Here is an 11,577-nt window from a genome sequence, read left to right as displayed (position 1 = left end):
GGGGATCTATATACAGGGGGAGAGGACTGGTGTGTGGGGTCTGTATACAGGGGAGAGGACTGGTGTGTGTGGTCTGTATACAGGGGGAGAGGACTGGTGTGTGGGGTCTGTATACAGGGGGAGAGGACTGGTGTGTGGGGTCTGTATACAGGGGGAGAGGACTGGGTGTGTGGGGTCTGTATACTAGGGGGAGAGGACTGGGTGTGTGGGGTCTGTATACAGGGGAGAGGACTGGTGTGTGGGGTCTGTATACAGGGGGAGAGGACTGGGGTGTGTGGTCTGTATACAGGGGAAGAGGACTGGTGTGTGTGGGGTCTGTATACAGGGGGAGAGGACTGGTGTGTGGGGGATCTATATACAGGGGGAGAGGACTGGTGTGTGTGGGGGGTCTGTATACAGGGGGAGAGGACTGGTGTGTGGGGTCTGTATACAGGGGGAGAGGACTGGTGTGTGTGGGGTCTGTATACAGGGGGAGAGGACTGGTGTGTGGGGTCTGTATACAGGGGGAGAGGATGGGTGTGTGTGGGGTCTGTATACAGGGGAGAGGACTGGTGTGTGGGGTCTGTATACAGGGGAGAGGACTGGTGTGTGGGGTCTGTATACAGGGGAGAGGACTGGTGTGTGTGGGGTCTGTATACAGGGGGAGAGGACTGGTGTGTGGGGTCTGTATACAGGGGGAGAGGACTGGTGTGTGGGGTCTGTATACAGGGGGAGAGGATGGGTGTGTGTGGGGTCTGTATACAAGGGGAGCGGACTGGTGTGTGTGTGGGGTCTGTATACAGGGGGAGCGGACTGGTGTGTGTGGGGTCTGTATACAGGGGATAGGACTGGTGTGTGGGGGGTCTGTATACAGGGGAGAGGACTGGTGTGGGGTCTGTATACAGGGGGAGAGGACTGGTGTGGGGGGTCTATATACAGGGGGAGAGGACTGGTGTGTGGGGTCTATATACAGGGGGAGAGGACTGGTGTGGGGGGTCTGTATACAGGGGGAAGAGGACTTGTGTGTGTGGGGTCTGTATACAGGGGGAGAGGACTGGTGTGGGGTCTGTATACAGGGGGAGAGGACTGGTGTGGTCTGTATACAGGGGAGAGGACTGGTGTGTGTAGGGTCTGTATACAGGGGAGAGGACTGGTGTGTGTGGGGTCTGTATACAGGGGGAGAGGACTGATGTGTGGGGTCTGTATACAGGGGAGAGGACTGGTATGTGGGGTCTGTATACAGGGGAGAGGACTGGTGTGTGGGGTCTGTATACAGGGGAGAGGACTGGTGTGTGTGGGGTCTGTATACAGGAAAGAGGACTGGTGTGTGGGGTCTGTATACAGGAAAGAGGACTGCTGTGTGTGGGGGGGTCTGTATACAGGGGGAGAGGACTAGTGTGTGGGGTCTGTATACAGTGGGAGAGGGGACCAGTGTGGGGTGTCTGTGTACAGGGGTTCTCTCCCCCTGTATACAGACCCCACATACCAGTCCTCTCCCCTGTATACAGACCCCCCACACCAGTCCTCTTCCCCTGTATACAGACCCCCCCACACCAGTCCTCTGCCCCTGTATACAGACCCCCCACACCAGTCCTCTGCCCCTGTATACAGACCCCACACACACCAGTCCTCTCCCCTGTATAGACCCCCCACCACCAGTCCTTTCCCCTGTATATAGACCGCACACACCAGTCCTCTCCCCCTGTATGCAGACCCCACACACCAGTCCTCTCCCCCTGTATATAGACCCCCCACACACCAGTCCTCTCCCCCTGTATACAGACCCCACACACCAGTCCTCTCCCCCTGTATACAGATACCCCCCACACACACACACCAGTCCTCTCCCCTGTATACAGACCCCACACACCAGTCCTCTCCCCTGTATACAGACCCCCCACACACCAGTCCTCTCCCCTGTATACAGACACCCCCACACACCAGTCCTATCCCCTGTATACAGACACCCCCACACACCAGTCCTATCTCCTGTATACAGACACCCCCACACACCAGTCCTATCCCCTGTATACAGACACCCCCACACACCAGTCCTATCCCCTGTATACAGACACCCCCACACACCAGTCCTATCCCCTGTATACAGACACCCCCACACACCAGTCCTATCCCCTGTATACAGACACCCCCACACACCAGTCCTCTCCCCCTGTATACAGACCCCCACACACCAGTCCTCTCCCCCTGTATACAGACCCCCACACACCAGTCCTCACCCCTGTATACAGACCACACACCAGTCCTCTCCTCCTGTATACAGACCCCACACACCAGTCCTCTCCTCCTGTATACAGACCCCACCACCAGTCCTTTCCCCTGTATATAGACCCCCCACCACCAGTCCTCTCCCCTGTATACAGACTACACACACCAGTCTTCTCCCCTGTATACAGACCCCCCACACCAGTCCTCTGCCCCTGTATACAGACCCCACACACACCAGTCCTCTCCCCTGTATACAGACCCCTCACACCAGTCCTCTCCCCTGTATACAGACCCCACACACACACCAGTCCTCTCCCCCTGTATACAGACCCCCCACACACCAGTCCTCTCCCCTGTATACAGACCCTCACACACCAGTCCTCTCCCCCTGTATACAGACCCCACACACCAGTCCTCTCCCCTGTATACAGACACCCCCACACACCAGTCCTATCCCCTGTATACAGACACCCCCACACACCAGTCCTATCCCCTGTATACAGACACCCCCACACACCAGTCCTATCCCCTGTATACAGACACCCCCACACACCAGTCCTCTCCCCCTGTATACAGACCACACACCAGTCCTCTCCTCCTGTATACAGACCCCACACACCAGTCCTCTCCTCCTGTATACAGACCCCACACACGCCTGTCCTCTCCCCCTGTATACAGACACCCCCACACACCAGTCCTATCCCCTGTATACAGACACCCCCACACACCAGTCCTGTCCCCTGTATACAGACACCCCCACACACCAGTCCTCTCCCCCTGTATACAGACCCCCAGACACCAGTCCTCACCCCTGTATACAGACCACACACCAGTCCTCTCCTCCTGTATACAGACCCCACACACCAGTCCTCTCCTCCTGTATACAGACCCCCACACACCAGTCCTTTCCCCTGTATATAGACCCCCCACCACCAGTCCTCTCCCCTGTATACAGACTACACACACCAGTCTTCTCCCCTGTATACAGACCCCCCACACCAGTCCTCTGCCCCTGTATACAGACCCCACACACCAGTCCTCTCCCCTGTATACAAACCCCTCACACCAGTCCTCTCCCCTGTATACAGACCCCACACACACCAATCCTCTCCCCCTGTATACAGACCCCCACACACCAGTCCTCACACCTGTATACAGACCACACACCAGTCCTCTCCTCCTGTATACAGACCCCCCACCACCAGTCCTTTCCCCTGTATATAGACCCCCCACCACCAGTCCTCTCCCCTGTATACAGACCCCACACACCAGTCCTCTCCCCCTGTATATAGACCCCCCCACACACCAGTCCTCTCCCCTGTATACAGACCCCACACACGCCTGTCCTCTCCCCCTGTATACAGACCCCCCACACACCAGTCCTCTCCCCTGTATACAGACCCCACACACACCAGTCCTCTCCCCCTGTATACTGATCCTACACACAGCAGTCCTCTCCCCTGTATACTGACCCCACACACCAGTCCTCTCCCCTGTATACAGACCCCACACACACCAGTCCTCTCCCCCTGTATACAGACCCCACACCAGTCCTCTCCCCCTGTATACAGACCCCACACAAGTCCTCTCCCCCTGTATACAGACTACACACACCAGTCCTCTCCCCTGTATACAGACCCCACACACACCAGTCCTCTCCCCTGTATACAGACCACACATACCAGTCCTCTCCCCCTGTATACAGACCCCACACACCAGTCCTCTCCCCTGTATACAGACCCCCCACACACCAGTCCTCTCACCCTGTATACACCCCCCCACACCAGTCCTCTCCCCTGTATAAAGACCCCACACACACCAGTCCTCTCCCCCTGTATACAGACCCCCCACACACACCAGTCCTCTCCCCCTGTATACAGACCCCACACACCAGTCCTCTCCCCTGTATACAGACCCCACATACCAGTGCTCTCCCCTGTATACAGACCCCACACACCAGTCCTCTCCCCTGCATACAGACCCCACACACACCAGTCCTCTCCCCTGTATAAAGACCCCACACACACCAGTCCTCTCCCCCTGTATACAGACCCCACACACACCAGTCCTCTCCCCCTGTATACACCCCCCACACACACCAGTCCTCTCCCCCTGTATACAGACCCCACACACCAGTCCTCTCTTCTGTATACAGACCACACACACCAGTCCTCTCCCCTGTATACAGACCCCCCCCACACACCAGTCCTCTCCCCTGTATACAGACCCCACACACACCAGTCCTCTCCCCTGTATAAAGACCCCACACACACCAGTCCTCTCCCCCTGTATACAGACCCCACACACACCAGTCCTCTCCCCCTGTATACAGACCCCACACACCAGTCCTCTCCCCCTGTATACACCCCCCACACACACCAGTCCTCTCCCCCTGTATACAGACCCCACACACCAGTCCTCTCCCCTGTATACAGACCACACACACCAGTCCTCTCCCCCTGTATAGACCCCTCACTCCAGTCCTCTCCCCTGTATACAGCCCGCCCCCACTCCAGTCCTCTCCCCCTGTATACAGACTCTACACACCAGTCCTCTCCCCCTGTATACAGACCCCACACACCAGTCCTCTCCCCCTGTATACAGACCCCACACACACCAGTCCTCTCCCCTGTATACAGACCCCACACACACCATTCCTTTCCCCTGTATACAGACCCCACACACACCAGTCCTCTCCCCTTGTATACAGACCCCACACACCAGTCCTCTCCCCCTGTATACAGACCACACACACCAGTCCTCTCCCCCTGTATACAGACCCCCCACACACACCAGTCCTCTCCCCCTGTATATAGATCCCCCACACACCAGTCCTCTCCCCTGTATACAGACCCCTCACACCAGTCCTCTTCCCTGTATACAGACCCCTCACACCAGTCTTCTCTGCTGTATACAGACCCCACACACAAGTCCTCTACCCCTGTATACAGACCCTCACACACCAGTCCTCTCCCCTGTATACAGACCCCCACACACCAGTCCTCACCCCTGTATACAGACCACACACCAGTCCTCTCCTCCTGTATACAGACCCCCCACCACCAGTCCTTTCCCCTGTATATAGACCCCCCACCACCAGTCCTCTCCCCCTGTATACAGACCCCACACACCAGTCCTCTCCCCCTGTATACAGACTACACACACCAGTCCTCTCCCCTGTATACAGACCCCACACACCAGTCCTCTCCCCTGTATACAGACCCCACACACCAGTCCTCTCCCCCTGTATACAGACCCCCACACACCAGTCCTCTCCCCCTGTATACAGACTACACACACCAGTCCTCTCCCCTGTATACAGACCCCACACACCAGTCCTCTCCCCCTGTATACAGACCCCGAACACACCAGTCCTCTCCCCCTGCATACAGACCCCAAACATCAGTCCTCTCCCCCTGTATACAGACCCCACACACCAGTCCTCTCCCCCTGTATACAGACCCCACACACCAGTCCTCTCCCCTGTATACAGACCCCACACACGCCAGTCTTCTCCCCTGTATACAGACCCCACACACCAGTCCTCTCCCCTGTATACAGACCACACACACCAGTCCTCTCCCCCTGTATAGACCCCCCACTCCAGTCCTCTCCCCCTGTATACAGACTCTACACACCAGTCCTCTCCCCCTGTATACAGACCCCACACACACCAGTCCTCTCCCCCTGTATACAGACCCCACACACACCAGTCCTCTCCCCTGTATACAGACCCCACACACACCATTCCTTTCCCCTGTATACAGACCCCACACACACCAGTCCTCTCCCCTTGTATACAGACCCCACACACACCAGTCCTCTCCCCTTGTATACAGACCCCACACACCAGTCCTCTCCCCCTGTATACAGACCCCGCACACACCAGTCCTCTCCCCCTGCATACAGACCCCAAACATCAGTCCTCTCCCCCTGTATACAGACCCCACACACCAGTCCTCTCCCCCTGTATACAGACCCCACACACCAGTCCTCTCCCCTGTATACAGACCCCACACACGCCAGTCTTCTCCCCTGTATACAGACCCCACACACCAGTCCTCTCCCCTGTATACAGACCACACACACCAGTCCTCTCCCCTGTATACAGACCCCACACACCAGTCCTCTCTCCCTGCATACAGACCCCACACACACCAGTCCTCTCTCCCTGCATACAGACCCCACACACACCAGTCCTCTCTCCCTGCATACAGACCCCACACACACCAGTCCTCTCCCCCTGTATACAGACCCCACACACCGGTCCTCTCCCCCCTGTATACAGACCCCACACACCAGTCCTCTCCCCCTGTATACAGACCACACACACCAGTCTTCTCCCTTTGTAGACAGACCACACACACCAGTCCTCTCCCCCTGTATACAGACCCCACACACACCAGTCCTCTCCCCTGTATACAGACCCCACACACACCAGTCCTTTCCCCTGTATACAGACCCCACACACACCAGTCCTCTCCCCTGTATACAGACAATGGTGTATTACACCAAAGGTTTCCTGGCCGTTACGTCTGATAATCATTTGGTGTAATAATCCATGTTATCAGCTGATTGTGGTCTTCAAACTGGTCGAGTAATCCAGATCACGATAGTGCTGCTGTCTACAATGGGCAGCTTGAACAATCTAAGGATTTTTTGGGCTGCCCCTCCCGCAGCTGCCCGCAGTTCCCCCAGTCACTGTTTGTGTGTGTAATAACACAGAAAATGTGCAGGGAACAAAGGGGAAGCGAGCACTGACCTAAAACATCGCCGCTCGCTTTCACCTCTTAATCATGCTGTATAATATGACCCGCTCAGGGAGAAGCTCAGAAGAGAGAATATGCTCAGAGGAGAGGATACATACTAGACTGTATACCCTGCAGTTAGAAAAGAGAACATTCTAGACCAGAGATGTCAGACTCAGGCCCTCCAGCAGTTGCAGAACTACAATTCCCACCATGTCTGGACAAGTAAGGCATGAAGGAAAATGTAGTTTGTAACAGCCGAGGGATGAAGTCTGACACCTGTGGTCTAGACCTTTCAAAACTGCACTTGCTAGAATGTATGCCCTCTCAGAGGAGAGGATACACCTGGTGGAGATGCCCTCTCAGAGGAGAGGGTACACCTTGTGGAGATGCCCTCTCAGAGGAGAGGATACACTCCAGACATTTCAGTACTAAACATTCTAGAATGTATGCCCTCTCAGAGGAGAGGATACTCGATGGACTTTACATTACTAGGCTATGTTCACACATAAAACACAGCACTCGGTTTTGGTTGAAGAAAGAATGACCGAAATACTACGTGTGAACATAGCCCTAAACATGCTAGGATGTATACCCTGCAGTGAGAAACTCAGAGGAGAGGATACATTCTAGACACTTCAGTACTGAACATGCTAGAATGTATCCTCTCCTCTGAGTGTATCCTCTTTTCTGAGTTTCTCACTGCAGGGGATACATTTAGCATGTTCAGTACTGAAATGCCTAGAATGTATCCTCTCCTCTGAGTATATCCTCTCCTTTGAGTCTCTCACTGTAGGGGATACATTTAGCATGCTCAGTAGTGAAATGGCTAAAATGTATCCTCTCCTATGAGTCTCTCACTGCAGGGGATACATTCTAGCATGTTCACTACTAAAATGGCTAGAATGTATCCTCTCCTCTGAGTATATCCTCTCCTTTGAGTTTCTAACTGCAGAGGATATATTTAGCATGTTCAGTACTGAAATGCCTAAAATGTATCCTCTCCTCTGAGTATATCCTCTCCTTTGAGTTTCTCACTGCAGGGGATACATTCTAGCATGTTCAGTACTGAAATGGCTTGAATGTATCCTCTCCTCTGAGTATATCCTCTCCTTTGAGTTTCTCACTGCAGGGGATACATTCTAGCATGTTCAGTACTGAAATGGCTAGAATGTATCCTCTCCTCTGAGTCACTATAGGGGATTTATTCTAGCATGTTGAGTACTAAGAGGGTATATATTCTAGACATTTCAATACTACACATGCTAGAATGTATACCCTCAGAGGAGAGGATACATTCTAAATATTTCAATACTGAACATGCTATAATGTATACCCTATAGTGAGAGACTCGGAGGAGAGGATAAACTCAGAGGAGAGGATACATTCTAGCCATTTCAGTACTGAACATGCTAGAATGTATCCCCTGCAGTGAAAGACTCAAAGGAGAGGATGGCTCAGAGGAGAGGATACATTCTAGCCATTTCAGTACTGAACATGCTAGAATGTATCCCCTACAGTGAGAGCCTCAAAGGAGAGGATACATTCTAGGCTCTACCCTGGAAGAGACACTGGAGCGGGGCTTAGGTAATGAGTCAAGACACGGGGCGGGGCTTAGGTAATGAGTCAGAGACACGAGGCGGGGCTTAGGTAATGAGTCTGCGCAGTCCGACGGCGGAGAAAGCGAAAGTACAGGAGAGGAGGGCGGGAGGAGCTGTATACACTGTACTGAGGAGGACAGAGCTGTATACACTGTGTGCTGAGGAGGAGGACAGAGCTGTATACACTGTGTGCTGAGGAGGGGGACAGAGCTGTATACACTGTGTGCTGAGGAGGGGGACAGAGCTGTATACACTGTACTGAGGAGGAGGACAGAGCTGTATACACTGTGTGCTGAGGAGGAGGACAGAGCTGTATACACTGTGTGCTGAGGAGGACAGAGCTGTATACACTGTGTGCTGAGGAGGACAGAGCTGTATACACTGTGTGCTGAGGAGGACAGAGCTGTATACACTGTGTACTGAGGAGGAGGACAGAGCTGTATACACTGTGTGCTGAGGAGGAGGACAGAGCTGTATACACTGTGTGCTGAGGAGGACAGAGCTGTATACACTGTGTGCTGGGGAGGAGGACAGAGCTGTATACACTGTGTGCTGAGGAGGAGGACAGAGCTGTATACACTGTGTGCTGAGGAGGACAGAGCTGTATACACTGTGTGCTGAGGAGGACAGAGCTGTATACACTGTGTGCTGAGGAGGACAGAGCTGTATACACTGTGTGCTGAGGAGGAGAGAGCTGTATACACTGTGTGCTGAGGAGGAGAGAGCTGTATACACTGTGTGCGGAGGAGGACAGAGCTGTATACACTGTGTGCTGAGGAGGACAGAGCTGTATACACTGTGTGCTGGGGGGGGGGCAGAGCTGTATACACTGTGTGCTGAGGAGGAGGACAGAGCTGTATACACTGTGTGCTGAGGAGGAGGACAGAGCTGTATACACTGTGTGCTGAGGAGGAGGACAGAGCTGTATACACTGTGTGCTGAGGAGGAGGACAGAGCTGTATACACTGTGTGCTGAGGAGGAGGACAGAGCTGTATACACTGGCTGAGGAGGAGGACAGAGCTGTATACACTGTGTGCTGAGGGGAGGACAGAGCTGTATACACTGTGTGCTGGGGAGGAGGACAGAGCTGTATACACTGTGTGCTGAGGAGGAGGACAGAGCTGTATACACTGTGTGCTGAGGAGGAGGACAGAGCTGTATACACTGTGTGCTGAGGAGGACAGAGCTGTATACACTGTGTGCTGAGGAGGAGGACAGAGCTGTATACACTGTGTGCTGAGGAGGACAGAGCTGTATACACTGTGTGCTGGGGAGGAGGACAGAGCTGTATACACTGTGTGCTGAGGAGGAGGACAGAGCTGTATACACTGTGTGCTGAGGAGGAGGACAGAGCTGTATACACTGTGTGCTGAGGAGGAGACAGAGCTGTATACACTGTGTGCTGAGGAGGGGGACAGAGCTGTATACACTGTGTGCTGAGGAGGAGGACAGAGCTGTATACACTGTGTGCTGAGGAGGAGGACAGAGCTGTATACACTGTGTGCTGAGGAGGAGGACAGAGCTGTATACACTGTGTGCTGAGGAGGACAGAGCTGTATACACTGTGTGCTGAGGAGGGGGACAGCGCTGTATACACTGTGTGCTGAGGAGGAGGACAGAGCTGTATACACTGTGTGCTGAGGAGGACAGAGCTGTATACACTGTGTGCTGAGGGGGACAGAGCTGTATACACTGTGTGCTGAGGAGGAGGAGAGAGCTGTATACACTGTGTGCTGAGGAGGAGGAGAGAGCTGTATACACTGTGTGCTGAGGAGGACAGAGCTGTATACACTGTGTGCTGAGGAGGACAGAGCTGTATACACTGTGCTGAGGGGGACAGAGCTGTATACACTGTGTGCTGAGGAGGACAGAGCTGTATACACTGTGTGCTGAGGAGGACAGAGCTGTATACACTGTGTGCTGAGGAGGACAGAGCTGTATACACTGTGCTGAGGAGGACAGAGCTGTATACACTGTGCTGAGGGGGACAGAGCTGTATACACTGTGTGCTGGGGAGGAGAACAGAGCTGTATACACTGTGTGCTGAGGGGGACAGAGCTGTATACACTGTGTGCTGAGGAGGACAGAGCTGTATACACTGTGTGCTGAGGGGGACAGAGCTGTATACACTGTGTGCTGGGGAGGAGGACAGAGCTGTATACACTGTGCTGAGGAGGAGGACAGAGCTGTATACACTGTGTGCTGAGGGGGACAGAGCTGTATACACTGTACTGAGGGGGAGGACAGAGCTGTATACACTGTGTGCTGAGGGGGACAGAGCTGTATACACTGTGCTGAGGAGGACAGAGCTGTATACACTGTGTGCTGAGGAGGACAGAGCTGTATACACTGTGTGCTGAGGAGGGGGACAGAGCTGTATACACTGTGCTGAGGAGGGGGACAGAGCTGTATACACTGTGTGCTGAGGAGGACAGAGCTGTATACACTGTGTGCTGAGGAGGACAGAGCTGTATACACTGTGTGCTGGGGAGGAGGACAGAGCTGTATACACTGTGTGCTGAGGAGGAGGACAGAGCTGTATACACTGTGTGCTGAGGGGGACAGAGCTGTATACACTGTACTGAGGGGGAGGACAGAGCTGTATACACTGTGTGCTGAGGAGGAGGACAGAGCTGTATACACTGTGTGCTGAGGAGGAGGACAGAGCTGTATACACTGTGTGCTGAGGAGGAGGACAGAGCTGTATACACTGTGTGCTGAGGAGGAGGACAGAGCTGTATACACTGTGTGCTGAGGAGGACAGAGCTGTATACACTGTGTGCTGAGGAGGAGGACAGAGCTGTATACACTGTGTGCTGAGGAGGAGGACAGAGCTGTATACACTGTGTGCTGAGGAGGAGGACAGAGCTGTATACACTTTGTGCTGAGGAGGACAGAGCTGTATACACTGTGTGCTGAGGAGGAGGACAGAGCTGTATACACTGTGTGCTGAGGGGGACAGAGCTGTATACACAGTGTGCTGAGGAGGACAGAGCTGTATACACTGTGTGCTGAGGAGGAC

General features: G+C 54.1%; 1 protein-coding gene across 1 annotated transcript in view; it reads right to left on the bottom strand.

Moving 5' to 3' along the window:
- Window positions 1-11,577, bottom strand: part of LOC138789201 (natural cytotoxicity triggering receptor 3 ligand 1-like) — a 74,011-nt gene that overhangs the window by 13,034 nt on the left and 49,400 nt on the right. The window lies entirely within an intron of this gene.

The sequence above is a fragment of the Dendropsophus ebraccatus genome, chromosome 4, assembly GCF_027789765.1.
Source record: "Dendropsophus ebraccatus isolate aDenEbr1 chromosome 4, aDenEbr1.pat, whole genome shotgun sequence".
Taxonomy (NCBI): Eukaryota; Metazoa; Chordata; class Amphibia; order Anura; family Hylidae; genus Dendropsophus; species Dendropsophus ebraccatus.
This window is presented reverse-complemented; position numbering and strand designations above follow the sequence as displayed.